Source organism: Eubalaena glacialis, chromosome 3 (genome assembly GCF_028564815.1).
Source record: "Eubalaena glacialis isolate mEubGla1 chromosome 3, mEubGla1.1.hap2.+ XY, whole genome shotgun sequence".
In the NCBI taxonomy this organism is placed as follows: domain Eukaryota; kingdom Metazoa; phylum Chordata; class Mammalia; order Artiodactyla; family Balaenidae; genus Eubalaena; species Eubalaena glacialis.
Window position 1 is genome coordinate 165800473 of NC_083718.1, and position 23858 is coordinate 165824330.

The 23858-nt window shown below is 47.5% G+C and overlaps 1 pseudogene; it reads left to right on the forward strand.

The window, feature by feature from the left end:
* The first annotated feature begins 9316 nt into the window (after positions 1–9316).
* LOC133088731 (ATP synthase subunit g, mitochondrial-like) lies at positions 9317–9626 on the forward strand (annotated as a pseudogene).
* Positions 9627–23858: the final 14232 nt, after the last annotated feature.

Here is a 23858-nt window from a genome sequence, read left to right on the forward strand (position 1 = left end):
TCAGGAGAGGAGACCCCCACCCCAGACCAGGAGCCCAAACTGGGGGCTTCCCCCTCCCTCCCAGACCCCAGGCACCTCCAGATTCACGACATTTGAAAGTTAACTTCCCACAAAAGTCACTCTCCAAGATTAATACTTATTTCTTATGAAATTTAAATTTTTCAGCATAATGAAATTTTTATTCCTCGTGAGTTATGGATAAAAATATTTATAACTTTCCCTTTCGCGCCACTGAGGATGGGGCTTAGATGGAACCAATTACCCAGGCAGCCTTCTCCTGGTGACTGCTCTGGGGTCAGGGCAGAGAGGGGCTCAGAAGGGCTGGTGGGGTGAGAGCGGATGCCCCCCAGGTAACAGTGCCAGCCCTGCTTCCTGCATCTGAGCAGTAGGGGTGATGGGTAAAAGGGGAACGCTCAGACCCACCCCACCCCCAACTCCTGGCAAATAACTCAGCAGGTGCTGGGAACTGGGGCCAGAGAGAGGCCAGAGGAGGCTGGGAGAGGACACAAAAATTAGGCCTGCAAATGAGCAAAAGAGAGGAAGGAGAGAGAGCACCCACATCTTCCCACCCCAGCATGGAACACGGTGGAAGAGCCTGTCAAAGGCAGCCCTTGTTGCCAAGGAGATTGTGGCTCTGGGGCCTTTCATCATTTTGTGCCCAGAATCATCATGAGTGTGCTTTAGGTGAGGAGCAGCCTGAAGGGCACATCATCAGCAGACAGCGGGGAGGTACAGCAGGGGAGCCACGAGTTCTAAAGCCAAGCAAGCCAGCATTCAAATCCTGTTCTGAATGACCTGGACATGTTTCATAACCTCTCTGCACGTCAGTTTCCTCATCTGTGAGATGGGGGCCCGAAGATGGCATCAGATGATGTGTAAAGGGCCTGGCACACAGCTCGGGTTCCATTAATGGTAGAGGAGCCTGTGCTGTCTATCTACTGACGGGGAGCTCACTACCTCACAAGGACAGTCAGCTTGGTTGGAAAAATCCATCTTCTCACTGAGATGTACACCCTGAAAAATGGGGCTCTCTGGACACCCTCTTATTGCACATGTGTTGCTCTAGAACACAATTCCTTCAGGCACTGGGAGACCAGAGCCCACCCTCAAAACCTCCCACACCCATAACACAGGCTACCAACACAGCCTCAGATCTGCCCACAAATGTGCTGCCTTGCCAGGAGACTCCATGGGTCCCACATGGCTCTTGATGCAATAATGTTACTAGGGGCACATCATACAACTGCCTTCCCCAAATAATGACATGCGCGAGACACACCACCAACAGGGCTGCATTAACAATGAAGGTTAAGCAGGCACTTGCCACTCCCTCCTTACCCCCTCTCCCCGCGTACCAGATCTCCGAAGTCCAGACTGGACAAGGGCTATGTCCCACCTCCCTAACACCCCTGGGGCCAGGACCAGGCTCACTCTTCCTCCTCACCTTGCCCGGGGTGCAGTTTGTGTGCACTAATTAGACCTGTCACCGGCCCTGAATCATTCCCAGGCTGGGCCGGGGAGGTCATTAAGCCAGAGATGGATAAGTGCTAAGCCTGCCCTGCTCTGGAGATTTACAAGCCTCAGGCTGGGGAGGATTTATAAGGTTTGTTAAATTTCTAATTTAGTTTAGAATGCAGTGCCATGGTCTCAGTGACCAAGCCGCATGGGCGAGAATTAAAACAAGTGCACCCATCCCTCACGCTCCGGGAAGACAGTGGCCTCCCCACCTCCCACGCCAGCCTTGGGTCACAGGCCAAGGGCTGCCAAAAGACAGCGTGGTCCGGTGGGCAGCCCCAACCAAGCCACTCAGCATACCCTGCCCAGCTCCAGGCCCACAGACATGCCTGGCAAAGAGCTGCAGGCCCAGCATGTTTGTGGTTGATTGCTGGTTTGGATTTGTTGTTTGTTTATTCATTTTGGGTTTTTTTTGAATAGTTAATATACTCACATGGTTCAAAATTTAGAGTATAAGGGATACCGAGAGTAAATCCCTCTCCCACCCTGTCTCCCCGCCACCCAGTACCCCTCCTCGGCAAAAACCACTGTTATTAGTTTCTGGCAAATCCTTCAAGATTCATACACACAAACAAATATATATATCCATACACGCACATTCTTTTATAGTATATATACTCTTTTTCCCCCTTGATATACACCCTTATGTACCTTGGGGTTTTTTTCACGTAATACAAGATTTTAGGAATCTAGAATAGAATGCCCACTGACCAGCATCAAACAGGCCTGGGTTGGAATCCCAGCTTTGCCCCGTGGTGTACTGAAGCTGGCTCATCCCCGCTCACAAGAGCCAGTTGTGAACATTTCCCAACCTGAGGTTCAGTGATGCATGTTGGTAGCTTGAAATTCCGTGGGAGTACCTACACCATAGAAATCGACAAATACGACAGACTGAGGCTTTTTTTTTGTTTGGAGAGCATATTGACCAGCACACCACCAGCTTTGCCACTTGTGTGCCATGTGACTTCAAGCAAGTCACTTGACCTCTCTGAGCCTGTTTGTTCATGTCTAAAACGGGTAAGAAATAGTATCATATCTGTGGTGTGCCTGTCCCAACGCTGGGCATGAGGGATCCAGAAATGAATCAAGCCCCAGGCCTGCCCACAAGGGGCTCTGGTCTAATGGGAAGGGGACAGAGATCTATACAGACAATGCCATCATGCTATAGAAATAGGCAGAACAGGGTGACTCCAGGACAAGAAGAACCTGAGTCCCCAGGTGGGGGTGGGGTGGCTTCGCAGAAGAGGTACCCTTTTATGCTGGGCATTGAAAGATGGCCAGATATACGTATATAGTGGAATATTACTCAGCCATAAAAAAGAATGAAATAATGTCATTTGCAGCAACATGGATGCAGCTAGAGAATGTCATACTAAAAAAAGTCAGACAGAGAAAGACAAGTATTATATGATATCACTTATATGTGGAATCTAAAAAATAATACAAATGAATCTATATACAAAACAGAAACAGACTTACAGACATAGAAAACAAACTTATGGTTACCAAAGGGGGAAGGGATGGAGACAGGGATAAATTAGGAGTATGAGATCAACAGATACACACTACTATACATAAAATAGATAAGCAACAAGGATTTACTGTATAGCACGGGGAAAAATATTCGATACCTTGTATTAAACTCTAATGGGAAATAGCCTGAAGAAAAATATATATATGTACACCTGAATCACTTTACTGTACACCTGAAACTAACACAATATTGTAAATCAACTAAAATTCAATTAAAAACAAGAAAGAAAGAAAGAAAGATGGCCAGGAAACCCAGATACAAAAGCCTGGGCCTGGATGGTAGAGTTCCAGAGCCAGTCCCAGAAAGCAGACTTCATTTCTTCCTAGCCCAGAGAGAGGAAGTTGCTTGCCCAAGTTCGCACAGCACGGAAATGACTGAACCAGAACTCTAATTCAGATCTTCTTGGCCCAAAGCATGACGCGATCTCCAGCTGCATCGTCTGCTCTCCACCCAGTCACCAAGCCATCTTGCAAGACAGCTCACGGCACTGGGAGGGCTCTCAGGGGCACTTCAGGCTCACACAGTAAAGGAGGTGCCCTCTGCAGCCTCCTGACAGAGAACACACACTGTGACACAGGGCAGTCAGCATAGTCAGAAACCTATCCACACACTTAGCCTGAGTTTGGAAAAGCAAAGGCATCCAGCACCTCTGCCACCCCTGGGCTCCCCTCCCCAGAACAGGGGCTGGACCCCACTAGGGGTCCACTGCTCCCTTCCTTCCTCCTGCCCTTTCTTGGCTTTGATTCTTAAATCAAACACTCCATTACTTCCTGTCTGAGGAGCATACTCACTCAAGGGGGCACAGATGGGGAAGTAAGACGCCCAGAGAAGAATGGGCACATCAGCCCCAGAGTGTCGCAGAGCCTGGGCCCTCCAGGCAGGGGTCAGCGTGACTCTGCACTATTGTCTGGAGACCTGTGTGACTGACAGGCAACTCTCCACCCTCCTTGTTCACTCATTCAGTAATGCCCATAGGGCACCTCCTGCTGTGTGCCATGTGAGAGACGGGGCCCATCAGGGAACAAGTCAGGCAAGGTCCCTGTTCTGGTGGCGCTTTCATTCTGACAGGGGAGACGGAATGCAAACCATAAACCAGGAAATTGTCTAATTTCAGAAGGTCATAAGTGTTCTAGGAGAAATAAAACAAGCGGGTGAGATAGAAAGGGTCCAGGTGTGGTCCGGGAAGCCCTCTCTGAGGATGTGACATCTGGCCTGTCACCTGAATGACAGGAAGGAACCAGCCCCATGAAAATCTGAGGGTAAGACATGCCAGGCAGAGGGAACAGCAAGTGCAAAGGCTCGGAGGCTGTGTTTGAGCTGGAGGAGAGAACTCTCGGGAAAGGGAATGGCCCGAGGGGGCATTGGGCGCACCCAAAACAGAGGGTGCAGTATAACCAAGCATACCACATGCTGATGTGTGACTTCAAACTGTCTTTCCTACTCTCTGAGCCTCAGGAGTCTGAGGGACAATCTGGAGTCCAGGGCGGGGCCTTCCCCAACCTGAGGAGGGGCAGCAAAGGGCTCAGCCCTGGAGGAGGCCAAGGGCTAAGACAGGTTTGCCAGGTTTTTGACTCCTTGGAGTAACCCCAAGAATAATAGGGTCATCCTGCTCAGTGATGCCAAAGGGTTGACTTGTCCAAAGCCACAAGGTGATTTGGGGTCCAGGACATGTGAGAAGCCACTGAACGCCCCCACCCAGTTTCCATCCTAGTGAGCCCACTTCTTTCTTTCCTTCCCAGGAAGACACAGGTGAATCATTTCCTGGGGTCTGTCTCTATCTAGGTGGGGAGCCATGAGAGGGTGAGCAGCACGAGTTGACTCCATACCCTGAGCCCCCGGAGTCAGGGCTCCTAGAAGTGCCTTCCCACTCCCCACACACACTTACACCACCTACATACAAGGGTCGTAAATGATGGTCAATCACAATGACTTCTACCAACCCAAACAGGAGCTACAGAGCCCCTGGTCCAGAATCTCGGCATCGAGCGCCCCCTGGTGGTGATCATGGCAATCCAAAGCTTGGAGCCATCAAACTCGGATGGAGAACACCTGGCTCAGCCCCCTCCAGTCGGGTGCGGAATTGAAGGGCAAAGCCCAGGACTCATTTGGCACAGTGCACAGTGAGGGGCTGGGGGGCTGACTTTCAGTCAGTGGGCCCGTGCCAACTAGAAGAGGACATGCCCTGAGATGGTAAAGGCTTGTCCACAGTCGCCTAGCAAGTAGGTTGTACCTAGTGGCCAAGAAGAGCACTCATTCATTCAATCTGCTTCATTGAGCATCTACCGTATGCCAGGCACTCTTCTAGGCATAGATAACCCAAGAGTGACCAGGATATAGTCCCTGCCCTTGTGAAGCCTGCATTCTACTGAGGGAAAGGGATGATAAGCACATGAACAAATAAATATGCAGGGTGTCAGGTGGGAATAAGTTCTATGATGGAAAATAAAGCAGAATAAGAGGAGAAGCAGCAGGGGTGCTGTCTTAGATCAGATAGTTGTGAAAGGGCTCTATGAGGAGGTGATATTTGAGCTGAGACCCATGAAGAGATTGACAGGGAACTATCCAGGGGAAAGCATTCCAGGCAAAGGAAAAAGGAAGTATTCTCTAAAGGAGGGGGGTCCTTGGCATGTTCCAGTAACAGTGAGAAGATGGGTGGCCAAAGTGGAGTGAGCAAGGAAGAGAGGGGAGATGAGGTGGGAGAGGTGGTGGAGGTCATATCCTAGAGGGTCCTGTGCACCGTGATTAGGACCTTGGGCTTTATCCTAAGTTGTGTTAGGAAGACACTGGAGGGTTTTGAACAATCATGATGGGGCTAGCATCTTTAAGGGCTCACTGGCTGCTGAAGGAAAAATAGACTGTAAGAGGTTAAGAAATGAAAGCAGTTAGTTTGGAGTTGGGAGCCTAATGCAAGATTCTAGATGAGTAATGACAGTGGCTTTAATCAGTAGTAGGGGTAATGAAAGGGTCTCAGATTTGAGATACATTTTGGATGTCAAAGCTAAATGAGTTTCTGAGGTACTGATATAGGATGTGAGGGAAAGAGAAGAAAAGAGGATGAGACCAAGGCTTTTTGCCTGAACATCTGGGTGAATACTTCCTGGGATGAGGAAGACAGAAAGGAGAGATTTGTGAGAGGAGAATCAAGAGTTCCATTTTGGACATGGTGAGTTTGAGGTGCTAGCCGTGACTATTCCAAGTTGGATATAAGACTCTGAAGTTCAGGGGTGAATGTGGGAGACATTAGCATATAGATGGTGTTGAAAGGCATGGAGAGACTTCTGCTTCCATCCAAGATGACGGAATAGAGACCAGTTTACCCTTCCACCTGAAACAGCAAAAATAAATGTTACAAAACCGATGGAACAATAGTTTTCAAGACACTGGACATCAGAAAACACAGTATCCCTAAAAGACAGGAAGCAAACAAGGTGAGCCTTAAAATCATCTTAGCTTACTGCCTTGAGAAAGTTTCCAGGATGCAGCAGAAAAAAAATGGGACTGGAGGTGAGGCCTGGAAAGCCCTGTGAATTGAGGAGGCGGAGCGAGAGACCAGGGAGACGAAGATAACCAGAATTTGCAGGACAGAGTACTTGAGAGGAGAGACACACATAGAGAGAGAACCCTGGAGATCTGGAGAGAGCCCCCTTAAGTCTTCATCAGAGTACTGATCAGCATGTGTGTGTAAGGAAAATACCTAGGGTCAGGCCAATAACAATCCAAAGGTATTAGAGGGAATGGCATCCAGGACTCCTACAGGACCTGGAATAACATCTATGCTCACCAAAACCAGAAAACCTCAAAATTCACGCAACACTGGGTAGAATACTCAGAAGAACCTTGCCTCAGCGGTGAGGAATAATTATCCCCAGACTAAATGCTACTCTGTTCCCACCTGACAAATATTAAAAGCAAAATCCAAAAGGATCAAACTCTTCCTGCAAATAAATTGCATTCCAGAACAGAGTTCAGAACACTTATAAGAATACAAAAATAACCAGGAATACAAAAACACCTAATGCGTGTGTAATTGGAGTACCCAAAGGGATGCGAAAATACCCAAAAAGGTAAAAATCACAATGTCTGGCACCTAATCAAAGATTACCAAGCATGCAAAGAAGCAGGAAAATATGATCCATAATGAAGAGAAAAATTGATCAATTGAAACTGACCCAGAACTCACACAGATGTTAGAATTAGCAGACAATGACATTAAAACCATTATTATAGCTGTAGTCTATATATTTAAATTGTTAAGTGGCAGCATTTAAGATATTAAAAAGACCGAAATCAAACTTATAAAGATGAAAACCACAATCTGAAGTGAAAAATACACTGAGTGGGATTAATGGCAGATTAGACATTGCAGAAGAAAAAAATGAATGAACTTGAAGACATAACAATAGAAACTACCCAAAATGAAACACAGAAAGAAAAACAAAAAGAATTTAAAGGGGGTATCAATGACCTGTGAGACAACTTTAAGCAGCCTAATATATGTGTAATTGGAGTGTCCAAAAGAAGAGAGTGGGGTTAATCTGTAATTCTAAACCCAGCAACAATATCTTTCAAAACAAAGACAAAATAAAGACTATTTCAGACATACAAGAGCTTAAAGATTTCATTAATAATAGTCTTTCATTATAAGAAATATTAAAAGAAGTCCTTCAGTCAGAAGAAAATGATACCAGATAGAAATATGGATTCAATGAATGAAAAACACCAGAAATAGTAACTACACAGGGAAATATATGAGTTTTAACATTATTTAAACCACTTTTTAAAATAATTGATTATTTAAACAAAAACAACAACAATGTACATTGTGGGATTTATTATATGTATATATATTGAATAAGTTAAATGTATGACAACAATAGGATAATGGCTGAGAGATAGGAAATGGAAGCACACTCTTGTAAGAGTCTTACACTCTACATAAGTGGTACTTTGAAAGTTGACTGTTATAAGTTAAAGGTATATACTATAAACCCTAAAATAATGACTAAAATAACAAAACTAAAAATTTTAGCTAACAAACAATAGAGATAAATTAGAATCATAAAAAAAATCCAAAAGAAGAAAGAAAAATATTAAAAAGGAAACAAAGAACTGGTGGGACAAATATAAAACAACTAACAAGATGACAGACTTAAGCTTAAAAACACAAATATCACATTAAATGTAGGCGACCCAGACACTCCAATTAAAAGGCAGAGACTGTCAGATTGGATAAAAAAGCAAGAACCAACTAAAGGCTGTCTCAAAAAAGACACGTTCAATATAAAGACGCGAAAAAGTTGAAAGTAAAAGGATATAAAAAGTATGCCATGCTGACACTAAAAAAAAGAAAGCTGGCATAGTTGTATTGATATCAGACAAAGTAGATTATCAGATCAAAAATAGTACCAGAGATAAAGTTCATTCCATAACAATAAAGGGGTCAATTCATACAGAGGACATAAAAATCTAAAATGTTTATGCACCTAATAACAGAGCTTCAAAATGCATGATGCAAAAAGGGATAGAACTGCAAGGAGAAACAGACAAATCCACAATTATAGTTGGAGATTTCAACATTCTTCTCTCAACATTTGCTAGAACAAGTAGAGAGAAAATCACTAAGGATATAGAAGACTTGAATAACACTATAAACAACTTTGACCTAATTGACATTTATAGAAAACTCCACTCAGCAACATCAGATTGTGCATTAGTTTCAAGTACCCATGGAAATTTTAAAAGATGGAGTCATAAAACAAGTCTGCATAAATTTAAAAGGATTCAAGTCATACAAAGAATGTTCTCTGACCACAATGGAATTAAATTGGAAATCAATAACAGAAAGATATGAGAAAAATCACCAAATACTTGGAAACTAAATAGCACACTTTTAATAACCCATGAGTCAAAGAAATCAAAAGGGAAATTATGAAGTATTTTGAACCAAATGAAAATGAAAACACAACACAGAAGAAAAACACAAAATTAGTGGTATGCCACTATAACAGTACTTAGGAGGAACTTCATAGCATTAAATGCTGATACTAGAAAAGAAGAAAGGTCTCAGATCATTGACTTTCTACCTTAAGAAACTGAGGGGTAGAGGGCGAAATGGGTGAAGAGAATCAAAAATGACAAATTTCCAGCCATAAAATAAATAAGTCCTGGGGAGGTACTGTACAGCATGGTGACTATAGTTAATAATACTGTGTTGTGGGGTGACATTCAGCCAGCCAGTGGGGGCAATGGACTTTCTGTCCTAGAACCATGGCCCAGTTTGTCCGTAACTTCACAGAGAAGGCCCTGGCACTGGTCAACGCTGCTGTGACTTACTTGAAGCTTGAGTGGCCACATTTTGGCACTATTCCAGAGTTGAGCTGGTTCCTCCAATCCCTGCTGAGATCCCTACAGCTATTCAGAGCTTGAAAAAATTTGTCAGTAGTGCTCAACCAGTAGCTTCAAACAGCTCACAGTTAAGGAAGCTCTACTGAATGGTTTGGTGGCCACTGAGGTGTGGATGTGGGTTTATGTTGGCGAGATCATAGGCAAGCGTGGCATCGTTGGCTATGATGTTTGAAGACCAGTCTTTAACATGTGATTATATTTGCTTTATTATTTGGGTGTTCTTGGACCATGTATGAGCAGGCTGGTATTTGAATAAAATAAGACAATGTGTCAAAAATCAGTGTTTTCTCTATCAAACACTCCATGGAAGGTCACAACTTCTCTTGATATTAAATTGGGTTGTCGTTTGCTTTAATACATTAATACACCTCTAAATGCATGTCTTTGCTTAGCCTGCAATTGGATAGGATATATGTGACTATACCAACCTGGTACATGTATATATGAGGAAAACATTTTATTTTGAAGGCTTGAAATAAATGATATTTAAGCTTTATTTCTAGAAAAGTTGGGGGAAAGGCTTTGAGAAAGCAGGATCTTACTCCAGTAGGAGAATAATAATACCACATGCCAAACATGATGTAGTTAAGCACGCAGTATAAAGAATGCAATTTGGACTGTTTTTCTTTGCTAAAGTCAGAGAAAGACCCCTTTGACAACACCTGTGTCTGTAAATGTAGGGGTACTTTTTGTCAACTTGAATATAACCTCCCCAAAAGAGAAAAGCAAGGCGATATTCTGTGTATCTTTGTAACATCTTTAACACTAGGACAGAGTGAATGAGAGCAATGACCTATATTTTTAATCTAATTTTGATATGTGTTATATTATTATGATGTCAGGTTTTTTTTAAGGACCTGTCTTTGCAAAAATAAAATATCCTATAGATGTTTAACAGGGTTATAATTTAGTATCATCCTGAAATAAATACAAGTGATTGGTATCAAAATAATAATAATAATAATAATACTGTGTTGCATATTTGAAAATAAGAGAGTAAATCTTAAAAGTTCTTATCACAAAAAAATGTGTAACTATATAAGGTGACAGATGTTAACTAGACTTATTGTGGTGATCATTTTGGAATATATACAAAAATCTAATCATTATGCTGTACCCCTGAAACTAATATAATGTTATATGTCAATTATACCTCAATTTTTACAAAGAAATAGGGAGGAGCAAATTAAACCCAAAGTAAGCATTAGAGAGGAAATAATAAAGATTAGAGCAGAAATCAACAAAAAAGAAAGCAAAAAAAAAAAAGAGAGAGAATATCAATAAAGCCCAAAAGTGATTCTTTAGAGAAATTAATAAAGTTGATAAAATCTCTAGCTAGACTGATAAGGAAAAAAGAGAAAAGACACAAAATACCAATATCAGGAATGAGAGAAATGACATCACTACAGATTCTACCAATATTAAAAGGAATAAGGGAATATTATGAACAGTTTTCTGCAAATAAACTTGATAACTTAGATGAAATGGACAAATTCCTTGAAACACAAGCTACCAAAGCTCACTCGAAAAGAAACAGATAACCTGAAGAGCCCTATATCTGTTAAATAAATAGAATTTATGGTTTAAAACCCTCCAACAAAAAGACTACAGGATCAAATGATTTCAGTGGAGAATTCTAGCAAGTATTTAAGGAAGCCATAATATCAATTCAACAAAAACTCTTCCAGAAAATTAAAGGAAAAAATACTTTCCAACTCATTCTAAGTGGCCAGCATTACTCTGATTGATAACAAAGCCAAAGACATTATAAGAAAGAAAACTACAAAACAACAACCCTTCATGAGCATAGATATGAAATTCTAAACAAAATTTTAGCAAATCCAACCTGACAATATTTAAAATGGCTAATATATCATGACCAAATGAGGTTTAGCCCAGGAATACAAGTTGGTTTAACATTAAAAAATAAACAAACGTGGGACTTCCCTGGTGGTCCAGTGGGTAAGACTCTGTGCTCCCAATTGCAGGGGGCCCGGGTTCAATCCCTGGTCGGGGAACTAGATCCTGCATGCATGCCACAACAAAGATCCCACATGCTGCAACTAAGACCCAGCGCAGCCTAAATTTTTTTAATCCAGTATCGATGGGAAATAAATTATAAAAAAATAAAAATAAACAAATGTATGGCATCATATTAACCGAAAGTATTAATGTCCTATTGCTGCTGTAACAAATCACCACAACCTTAGTGGCTTAAAACAACACAAACTTACTCTCTTACAGTTCTGAAGGTCAGAAGTCCAAAGCTGTTTCACTAGACTAAAATCAAGATGACAGCAGGATTGCATTATTCTGGAGGCTCTAGGAAGAAAACATTTCCTTGCCTTTGATGGCTTCTGGAGGCTGCCTGCATTCCTCGCCCCCTTCTTTCTCCATCTTCAAAGTCAAAGGCAACATCTCTTTCCCTCTCTCCCTCCCTCTCTCTCTCTTCCCCCTCCTCCCTCCCTCCCTCCCTCCCTCCCTCTCTCTCTCTCTCTCTCTCTCTCTCCTGTTTCTGTCATCACACCTCTGACTCTTCCACCTTTGATGGACCCTGATGATTACATTGGGCTCACCTAGATCATCTAGGATAATCTTAACCTTGTCTGTGAAGTCCTTTTTTTCATGCAAGGCAACGTTCACAAGTTTCAAGTAGTAATGCAGCTCTGAGGGTGAGCTCCCTGCCCCAGGAAAACCCTGGTGGAAGGTCAGACCAGCAGGTCTCCGAAACCAGCACAAAGCCCCTGCTTCTGGGGCTTAGGTCACACAGTGACTCAAACTATTGGGAGTCACAGGAGTGTTAAGTGCTTCCCTGCCCCAGAGGAGACCCGGTCCCCCAACCACCACTCAGGGGCTACTGTCCCCCACCCAGCCTCATCCACACTCACTCTCTGGTGGAGCAGTAGATTCCCCGTTAGAACTTGTCCCCCAGGGGCAGTGGGCGCCCAGAGTGGAGGCATCTGGTGCAGAGAGAACTCCGGCTTCCGAGTCAACAGGCCTGGGCTCAAGTATCAGCTCCATTCTCACAGCAGCACCCTGGGTAAGTCCCATCAGCTACCCTCAGCCTCCATTTCCTCTTCTGTAAAGTGGGGGGACTAACCCCATCCCCCCAGCATGGTGGTGAGGATGGCAGGAGATAACACATGTGCAGCTCCAGGCACAGAGCGGGGCCCAAGTCACGGGCGGTGGGTGATGGAGCATTAGTCCTTTTCCCTCCAGCCTGCTCTCCGCCGTTCTCCTCCCCTAGCTTACTCCCATCTTGGGTCCCCATTTGACCCCAGGGAACTCCAGGCCATCCCCTGCCGCTGCCCTGATATGAAAGTGTCCCGTGGCTGGGCCCAGCAAACCCAAACAGCAACCCCTGCCTAGGGTGGGCCTGAGAGAGGAAGTCTTCCACCTCCCCAATGTCTCCAGGACCCCTGTGAGGACAGGTGGGAGATGCAGGAGCCCCACCCCAGGGGACGTTTAGCAGAGTGGTTAAGACTCTCGCTCAGGACCTTTGTTTAGATGAAGGCTTCCCACTTACTTGACCCTGGCCCTCACCACCCCCAGAGCCTCAATTTCCTGTTTTGTAAAATAGTATCCATTTCAGAAGTATCATGAGGATTAAATGAGATCATGCATGAACGTGCTTCACCCAATGCCTGGCCCACGGTGAGCACAGTACCTACGGGCCATCACTGTGGTTATTTGCTCCCACCCAGCTCACCAGGAAGGCTGGTGTCCCCCACCCACCTGCAGTCTGAGTTTCCTGTGAGCCTGAGTTCAAAGAGCCAGGCGGGGCACCAGGGTCCAATGATGTCCCCTCCCCTAACACAGTCACACCTCCATCCCTCCGCTCAGCCAGGAGCTTCACAATAATAGAAATCCTCTCATCCTGCTTGTCATCTCTCTAGTGTCTAGATTAGCTCTGAGATCTCTGGCCCGGGGCTGCTCCTCTGCCAGCAGGGACCCTCCCTCCTTGGCCCTGATGTGCCCGCCTTGGGAGCAAAGTGGGACCGAGCAGAGGAGTGGTGAAGTCTAGGGGCTGAGCGTGGACTCTGGAGCCCGACTGCCTGGCTCTGTGTCCTCCCAACTTGGTGACTTTAGATAGGTCACTTGACCTCTCTGTGCCTTATAAAACAGAGCTAAGAATGGTACCCTCTCATAGGGTTATGGTGTAGATTAAATGCTTACAGTGGTGCCTGGCCCCACTAAGTGCCATGTAAGTATTTGCCATTCTTATCATCACTGTTATCTTTTTCCAGCACGTCACCACACGCACAGTGGGTTTCACGTCATGCTTACTGAATGAATGGATAGATGGATGGATTAATTAATGAACCAACCCACCTCTACGGGTCCTTAGCTCAGGGATAACTGATAACGGTGGTTATGGGTTTTGAGGGCCTGGCAGGTGCCAGGTGCTTCATAACACGTGATCTAACTGAATCCTCACAACAACCCAAGGAAGTGGGTACCCTCGTGCCTGTTTCACAGATAAGGAAATCATGACCCTTAGAGGTTAATGTGTCCAAGATCACACAGTCACTTTTTTCTCGCCTTTAGTTTTTAATTATACATGATACAAAATCACTGACGAAAACATTTAAATGAAGAGGCAAAATAAAAACAATAAAGATTAAACCACCTGAGATTCCATACCCAGAAATTTCCATTGCTAAGTGCTTGCAGACTATCACATAGACTTTCTTCAAGCAAATATACATATCATTTTTCACAAAGATGGTCTCACATTATGCATCCCCTGCACTACAACAGAACGTAGCTCTCTTTCTATGTCAATAAATCTGTGCCACCAGCAGCAGATAGTGCTCTATTGTAGAGCCGAATCACAATTTATTTAACCAATTTGCTGTTGTGGGATATTCAGGCTGATCCAATTTCTCACCATTTTATGTGATGAATATCCTCTTTATCCATACAACTTTCTGAACTTGTCCAATTATTTCCTTAGGATAAATTCCTAGAAGTGAAATTTCTGAGTCAAAGACAATACACTTATTTAGGGCTTTTCATATATACACACTGCCAAATTGTCTCCCAGAAAAGTTGTATTAATTTATGCTCCCACTAGTGGCAAATGAGATATTGGCCACAATATTGAAGATACACAAAACAGATCAGAAATGGTACATTAGTCAGGAAAGGCTAGGCCAAGCTGTAGTAACAAGTTAACCCCAAATCTCAGTGGTATAACACAACAAAGATTTATTGGTGACCAGCACTGCAGGCTCAGTCTGGGTCAGCAGAAGGAGGGTCTCTGCTTGCACAGTGAAATTCAGGGCCCCAGGCTGATGGAGAGAGGACCCTCTCCCCCACACCATCTTGTAGCTGTACCGTTTGCAACACAAGACCTCCACGGTTGCCCCAGAATTGGAAGAGTGATTACCCACGTTCTTAAATGCCTTGGCTCAGAAGTGATACACATCATCTCCACTCATAGAACTGTCACACGGCCCTGTCCAACTGCACAGAGGCTGGAAAGGATGGTCTTCCATGGGTCCAGGAAAGAGAGGTAAACCTGATCCGCATAAACACTAGTAACATCTGCTACAGATCAGAGGGGTAAAAGTCATGGAAGGTGTCCTCTGGCAAGAAGAATCTGAATTGAATCCTATTGTGGTTTGCCATAGGTCCAATTTCACCGCTCTGGCGTGGCTTTTCTTAAGAAAGAAATGTTTTGTCCCACCATAATGAAGAGAGGGGGGAGGGCCCAGCTAGGGAGCTGGACGGTGGGCTGGTGACAATTCCCCTCATACCTGCAAGGCAGTCCACCTCCAGCTTGTCCTGGGGTCCTCGCCCAGAGCCGTGTGGACCCCAAGAAGGCTGGGGTCAGGTTCCCTCCTCGTGCAAAGGCTATGGGAGTAGGGTCCATGGGAAATTCTGCCCTCTGTAACCCACTCAGCCACTCCCTGACTTGTCAGCAAGAGCAAGCAGCATGGGGTCAGCCCACCCCCATAAGTCAGACGCAAACAGGAAATCAGGGGACAAAGGCAGTAAAAATGAGTTTTCTGGAGTGAGACTGCCTGGGTTTGTAAACCAGCTGAGCCACTTACCATTTCTGTGACCTTAAGTAAGTTACTTAACTTCTCTGTGCCTCTGTTTCCCTAACTCTAAATGGGGATAATTAACTACGCAAGAGGGAGGGGTTATGGGGATATACGTATGCATATAGCTGATTCACTTTGTTATACAGCAGAAACTAACACAACATTGCAAAGCAATTATACTCCAATAAAGATATTAAAAAAAAAAAAAGACAAAATCATTAAAAAAACAAACAGTAACTACCTCCTAGGGCTTAAGTAAGTCAATATTCATTCCTTCATTTAACAAGCACACAACAGACACCCTTATAGACCCTGGGGATACAGAGGTGAACAAAGCAAAGCCCCTTCCTTCAAGGAGTTTATATTCTCTTAAGGAGACAGGAAACAAATACACCAACAAAAAATAACATTGTTTTTCAGGTGGTAGTAAGTGCTGTGAAGAAAACTTAAGCAGGGTAGAGGGAGAGACAGTGATGGGGCATGCTGTTTTATCCAGAGTACGTACCTCCGTAAAGCGACATCTGAGCAGAGATCTAAATGGAGTAAAAGAGGGAGCCGTGTGGATATCAAGGGAGAAATGTTCAGACGACAGGAAAGGCAAGGGCAAAGGCCCTGAGGCGGGAGCATGCCAGCGAAAAGGCGAGTATGGCTGGAGCAAGTGAGCAAGAGGCCAGGATAGTAAACCAGAGAGGTGCGCATGGCCACCATAAGGACTTCTGATGACCATGATGATGATAATGATGGTGACCAAGGGCGTGTGGGGTTGAGGGCAGAGAGTGAGTCCATACATACTGTAGAGATAGAGCCAGGGATCTGGGAAAATATAAATATATAAATGTTTCCATGAAATCAGTCTCTCTCCTTTTCATCCTACCCCCACCCCCATACTGTCCCCCCTCCTAATCTCACTCCCCAAAAGTAAGCCTCAGGATGGAAGGAAAATAAAATTATCTTCCAGCTACTAAAAGCTATTTGCAGTAGTGGGAGTAGAGGCAGCCTCGGTCAACCCGGACTTCAGGCAAGATGGAAGTTGCTGGCAGCTCCAGCTGCCAGTTTCCCTTTGCCTTATTTACGGGATTTGAGGTGGGGGAGAAAGGAAAAGAGGAAGAGGAGTGGGAGGCTGTAGAGGCAGAGAGGGAGGGTGGGGGTGAGCAGCGGTCTGCGGGGGGACCCCAAGGGCCCAGGCGGCTGGCATTCTCCAGTCACCTAGACAGCACCCAGGGCCAGTGGGGCCAAGGCTGCGTGACCTTGTCCAAGGTCATCCCAGTGATCTGGGCAGTCTCCTCCCCACCCCCCACCCCAGCTGTAGATATGTCTTGGGCGAGGGAGGGGGAGGGCCGTTTCCTTCCACCTGCTCCTCCCCAACACCTGGATGGAGAGCAGACCTTGGGGGACTGGGGCTGGGGTAAGGGTGTCTGTTCCTTAATAAGTGTTCCTGCCCCTCCCCTCTACCAGCTTCCTTTGAGCTGCACAGGCGCATGTGCACGCGTGAGGCGCACACAGACACGCTTCCACCTAAGAGACAATGGGGTCTGCTAGTGAAAAGCAAAGCTTCTGAAGCCAGACTGCCTGGGTTCAAATCCCAGCTCTGCCTCTCCCTGCTGTGTGAGCCTGGGCTAGTGACTTCTCCTCTCTGAGCTTCAGTTCCCTTGTCCTGGGTTGTTGGGAGGATTAAATGAGTTCATCTGTATAGCAGCACCTAGAACTGTACCCAGCACATCATAAGAAGCGTGAGCTGCTAGTATCACACGTATTTATGCGGGCTTGCAGAGGGGAGCAAAAATCCCACCCCTTCACTCTCACAGGTCTGCAGACGTGCCCATGACACACAGATGCAGTGCACCTGCACACCCCAAAGCAAGAAGGCAGAGGGAGGCGCTCCTCCTGGGCCCAGCAGCAATTTGCCTACCCAGCTTCCCTTCCACCGGCAGAATGGCTCCCACACACAGGTGAAGCAGCAAGGGTGAGGTTCCTCTCAGCCAACCCCCGGGACCTCTATTCCAACCTTGAGACCCTTGATCAAACTCTCCTCCAGTCCACCTCCATCCTTCCCAAAGCACAGATCTGGCTTCTTGGATCTCACTGCAACCCCATTACCTGTCTGCTCAAAAGCCTGCAGGGTCTCCCCATCCAGTGGGGCATACAGCCAAAATCTTTAACCTGGTACTGAAGGCCCTTCAGATCTGATCCCAACCCACCTCGCCAGCATCGGTGTCTTGGTGTGCATCATCACGGCTGAAGGAGTCCAACACCCACCACCGCTCCCCTCCTGTTCTGTCTGCCTGGAGTCACCTGTCATGTCTCCTCCCACCTTGACCTAGCCAATCTCTTAAGCTCAGGTTCAAAATCTGCTTATTCTCTGGAGTTATCTGCAAACACCACAGGCAGAGGTCACCTTCCGATTCTCCACCCCTTAGGCACCTGCCTCTGTGCTCTGCCCACACAGCACATCACTTACTCCTCCCCAGCCCACCGTCTGTCGTGGGTCTGTGATTCTGTGAGGACAGGGACCTGGTTCCCTTCATCCCAGGACGTCCAGCTGGCAACAGAGAAAAGGTCCAGAATCATCATTATTGTATGAGGAAGGGAAGAAGGAAAAAACAGGCGGAAAGAAGACGGTTCTGGACATGGTCAGACCCGTGCCTGAGCCTCGGGATTGATAACTGACGCTTACTGAGAACTTACCTGCCAGGCACTCTTCAAACTGCCAGTCCTACAAAGTGGGTGCTGTTATTCTCCCCACTATACAGAGAGGAAACTGAGGCGCAGAGAGGTTGACTTGTCTGAAATCACACAGCTGGGAAGAGACAGAGGCAGGATTCAAACGGGAAATCTGGCGGGAGCCTGGGCTTTTATCATTGCTCTTGACTGCCTCTGGAAAGGCAGATTTCTTTTAAAAAGTTAGAGAACTGAGATCTCCCCGCCCCTCAGGCAACAGGTCAGTTCACTGGGGAGCCACTCAGGGCTGAGCTGTCTCCCAGAGGGCTGCATGGATGAATGAGGGGCCTGATCACAGAGGTGGAGACTACGGCCTCCCACCAGGCCGAGGAACATGGCTGTGCTCTGGGCTGGACCTGTCCCTCCTCCCCCACAGAGTAAAAGCCACTCAGTCTCTGTCTGGCTCGCAGCTGTCCGATCTACAAGTGGGCAGACAGGGCAGAACCAACGCGGCCAGGAGGGTGGGGAGATGGGAGCACAGACAGGAGGTGCAGCTGGAGATGAGTTGTCCCTGGGGCCAGACCCATGCAGACCCAGGGTGTGTGCATGCTCGTGTGTGTGTGTGTGTGTGTGTGTGTGTGTGCTGTCAGCAACGGGAGGCCTCGAGCCTGAAACAGGCAGTGGCGTCCACGTGTGGGGCAGTGAGTGCAGCTCCTCCTGTCCCAAAAGGACATGGATTCTAGAAACCACAGGCCAGGGGCTCACAGCCCTCAGCCCCATCGCCATTACCAAGCCCCCTGCACATTTGCCAGCTGGCGTAGACCCAGATCTTGCCTAGACCCACAGAGCATGCTGGGGGCTTCAGGAGAGGAGATCCCACGTGTGTGATAGGGACCTAGAGGCAGTGCTGATGGCCCTGGGGACTGTCAATCAGGACAAACCAAATCCAAACAAGGATATAGCCAAGGCTGTAGACCAGGCCTGGTGGGGAAACTACAGAATGAGGGCTTGCCTTTAGAAGCTTTCAAGATAGTGAGCTGGGCTGGTGAACGGGTCACCTCTGCCATCTGGCTGGGAGTAGGGAGGGTCTCTCCCAGTATGTAGGTACTCAGCTAAAGAATCCCCGGCTGCAGCGAGCCAGCAGCCATCATCTCGTCCTCCCAGCTCCAGGCCGGGGATGGACTTCAGAGTTGATGGAAAAAGAGCAGAGAATAAAATAAGCAGTAATAGATGTTCCCCTGGAGCCCTGTGGGGGCCTGGAAGAGAGAGAAGTTAATCCTGCAAAGCCCTAGCAGACTCCAGGGTGGATTATCAAAGCGCTAGACTGTGAGGACTCAGAGAAGTTGTGATCACATCTCAATCGGCGACCCCCATTCGCTATTTTGGAGCGACCCAACCAGTAGAGAAGGCTACAATCTCCAAGTGTGTGGATTGCAGAGACCTTTTTACACGAAACCTCGTGCTCTCCTATGGGAAGTGGATATACAAAGCAGAGGTGATGGGGAAAGGGGACCTTTGGTGACTGTCTGTCTAGTGAAGTGCCCTGTGTTTGGGTCAGGCCGTATGGGTCAGCACATGTGCCTGTGGCTTGGATACAGCCAAAGGAGGTACCCTGATTCTATCTCCAGTGGAGAGAAAAAAGATGCAGAGAACAACAATGCAGATTGGCAGTGGTCTGAGAATCACTGTTGGCTATGATCGCCATGTCCCAGGTGGGACCGCCAGCATAGGACTCACAGAAGTCCCAGTGGGCCATGTTATCCAGTAGAGTAGGTTGAATTGTGGCCCCCAAAGGGTATGTCCACCTAGATCCTCAAGATGTGACCCTACTTGAAATAAGGGTCTTTGCAGATATAATTAAAGTAAGGATCTCAAGATGAGATCATCCTGGATTAGTGGGCCCTAAATTCAATGACAAATATCCTCAGAAGAGGATGACAGTCCTAAGAAATGAATATATTTGGTGACTGTGCCAGTTATCTACTGTTGCATAACAAACTACCCCCAAACCTAGTGGTTTAAAACAACAACAATTTACTATTTCTGTAATTCTGTGGGCAGGAATTGGGACAGGAGTCAGCTGCATGGTTTTTCTGCTCTGTATGGGTTCAGCTGGGGTCCTGTACTGGCTGCGTTCAGCTGGCAAGTGGATCAGGCTGGAAAGTCCAAGATCTCACTCCCATGTCTGGTGCCTAAACACTGCTCCATATGGCCTCTCTCCTCCACCCCCGGACACCCTGCCCCCTGTGGCTAGCTTGGGCTTCCTCACAGTATGGTGGTCTCAGGGTAGTCAGCCTTTACATGGCAGCCTGCTTCCAAGAGGGAGTGTTATAAGCAACAAAAGTGGAAGTTGCAGCTCTCTTTAACATTTGGCCTTGGAAGTTAGTCTCGCTTTTGATGTTGGTAAAAGCTGTCAGGGGGCAGCTTAAATTCAAGGGGAGAGAAAACATACTCCATCTCTCAGTGGGAGGAGTAGCAAAGAATGTGTGGCATGGCCATGTTTAACCGCCATAGAGACCAAGACACTTGATGGGGCCACATTCTAAGCCCCAACTGGTTATTCAAAACCTCAGACAGGGGCTTCCCTGGTGGCGCAGTGGTTAAGAATCCGCCTGCCAATGCAAGGGACACGGGTTCGAGCCCTGGTCCGGGAAGATCCCACATGCCGTGGAGCAACTGGGCCCGTGAGCCACAAGTAATGAGCCTGCGCTCTGGAGCCTGAGAGCCACAACTACTGAGCCCACGTGCCACAACTACTGAAGCCCACGCGCCTAGAGCCCGTGCTCCGCAACAAGAGAAGTCACTGCAATGAGAAGCCCGCGCACCGCAACGAAGAGTAGCCCCCGCTCGCTGCAACTAGAGAAAGCCCACGCATAACAATGAAGACCCAACGCAGTCAAAAATAAAATAAATAAATTAAAAAAAAAAAACCTCAGTCAGGGCTCTGGCAGGAGAGACACTGCTCGTTCAAAGGGCTCCAAGAGAAGGTTTAATGACTGGACTGTGTGCAGGGGGTGGTGCAGGGTCAAAGGGACCAACAGGCTACCACCCGACAGAATTCTCCCATTGGCCAGACCCACCGGAAGCCAGAGGGGTAGGGCAGGTGATGCCCTCCATAGAGGTTCTGCCTCCCGGGGGACTGAGGAGGGTGGAGGGGGTTGGAGGCAGGGTGGGGGTGGGCAAACACCAGGAGGATCTAGAGGACCTCTGTTTACAGAGCCCTCCTACACTCACCCTGCTCTGTGCACTTTTTGTATGTTGTGGCCTCCTCCTGCGCTTTCCTGGACGAGAGACTGAGGCGGGGCAGGGGTGGGCAGGCCTGGGCTGGGCCAGGCTGGGGGCTGAGGGGTGAAGGAGTGCAGGAGTCTGCCCAGGCTGAAGGGGGCCATCAAGCACTGAGGCTGGGGAGGCTCCTGACCCTGATGCCTGGAGGAGCAGGTGGGATCCCTGCAGGCCTGTGCCCCTGCCCCCACTCCTCTGATGGGCTCCCTGGTCCTAGGACTCAGGGCAGGGCACCCCAAGCCCGGCATCCCTCCCCCGACCATGCCCCACCCTCCCCGCCTTAATGAAGTTCCCTGCCTGACACCTCCTAATTCCCCAGTGATTAACTTCCAGCAGATCAGAACCAGGACAGCTATTTAATTAACACGCATGTCTGAGATTACTCAAGACTCATTAAGACTCCATGATTGACTTGTTAACGTGCAGGAATTCAATTACTTGCCTGGCACTGAACTCCTGGCCAGGCGGTGAGGGCGGGCAGCAGCAGGGGCTACAGTGCCCAGCCCAAGTGCCCTAGTCTGAGGGAAGAGTCAGGCCCGTCCCAGAAGAGCCCCAGCTTGAGGGGAAGAGACACAACTTGACCCCAGGGGAGCCCCAATCTGAGCAAGAAATCACAACCCTTGTCCCCGGAGAGCCCCAGACTGAGAGGGAAGAGATAAGCTCTATCTCTGAGCATCTCCCAGGTGAGGGGAGACATACATTTCTGAACCCCAGGGAGCTTCCTGAGGGGGAAGACCCAACTCATGTTCCCAGAGGACCCTGGTCTGGAGAGGCACAACCTCTCTCTTTGGGTACCCCTATTCTGAGAGGGACAAGGCAGCGGTCAGAGCAGGGCAGCCTCGCCCCTGTTCCGGGGGCCTCAGCAGAAGAGAAAGACACACACCCATCATTGGAGGCCCCAGGCTGAAGGGGGAGATGTAGCCAAGGCCATGGGGAGCCTGGTCTGAGGGACGACAAGTGGTCCCTTCCCAGGAAAGCCCCTGATCCATGCAAGGAGACAGGGCACAAGGCCAGTGTCTCCATACGAGTGCATCTATGAACCACCCTCCCTCAGGAGGGACCAGGGAACTGGTATTTCCTCGGAGGCTGATGGAAAGGGGTGGGCAGAGTGGGAGAGAGGACACAGAGCCAGTCCCACGTTCCCTCTGCCCAATCCTGGCTGCCCCATTGCACCCCACACTGGGAGCCTCAAGGATGGGGACCAAGACTGTTGATCTCTACAGCCGAGGCACCACCCTACCCAGCCTAGGACTTAAACTGCTCCATTGGAGGAGAACTAATGGAGGAAACTGAGGAGAGAGAGGAGGGCCTGGGGAACCGAAGTCTGACAATAAGGTTAGAATGGCCACGATAATGAGGATGGTAAATTTCCTGAGCACCTCCTGGACACTGAGCATTCCACACATTGTCTCATTTATTCTTCCCACTTTACGGATGTGAAGACTGAGGCCCAGAGAGGTTAAGTAACTTGTCCAAGGCAACACAGCAGGAAGAGGTGGAACCTGGCTGAAATTCGAGTGGTCTCACCCCTAAACCTCTGCCCTTAATCATTACCCTTTACTACACTCCACCCAAGTCCTCATAAGCCCTGGTGGTCCTGTGGGATGGCCAGCTCGCACCTGCTGCTGCAGTTCCTGTGAATTCACACTCCACAAAGCTGCATTAAGGAAATTCACAAGGGCAGAGAAGCGTGGGTCACCTCTGGAGTCCCCTCTGGAGCCGGTGAAGAAGAGGCCCCACGAAGGAGCCTGGACCACCATGCCAAGTGGGCCCAACAGGATGGCGGCAATACAGGGGCAGAAGCTTGGTGCCAATCCCCAGCGAAATTCCTCAACACATCATTCAGCAGACACAATAGCACTGGCAGCAGCGTGGGAAGCCGAGAGGGGGGCCCTGGAAGCCAGCAGACCTGGGCTCCAGGCAGGGGCTCTGCCCCCTATAAGCTGTGTGGCCTCAGGCAAGTTACTTCACCTCTCAGAGACTGCTTCCTTACCTGTAAGTCAGAGGTGGTTAATAGTACCTTCCTTATAAGGATATTTGGGGGAGTAAACGTCATCATGTATATAGAGTCCATAACCATACCTGGCAGGTAAAGAGTGCTCACCGTGGTTTGTGGTCACAGGCATTTGTGAACGTTTCGGGAAGAAAAGAGAAGGGCCCAGGAGCCAACAATGGTTCCCTTTAAAAAATTACATCCTGCAAACCTCCCCTTTGAACAGCAGTCCTGGGATGAGGAGTGCAAGAGAGAACACTTTAGATATTTCAGAAACGCGTGTGATGCTCTCCTGGGAGAGCCACATTGATTTCTGTAAAATGTGGGCTGGGTAAAATACTGTCATATGTTGATTGAAGTTTGCTGAGTGTTGATTAAATGGTTCGGAGGCCATGTCATTGGAGAGGGTCATTTCAAA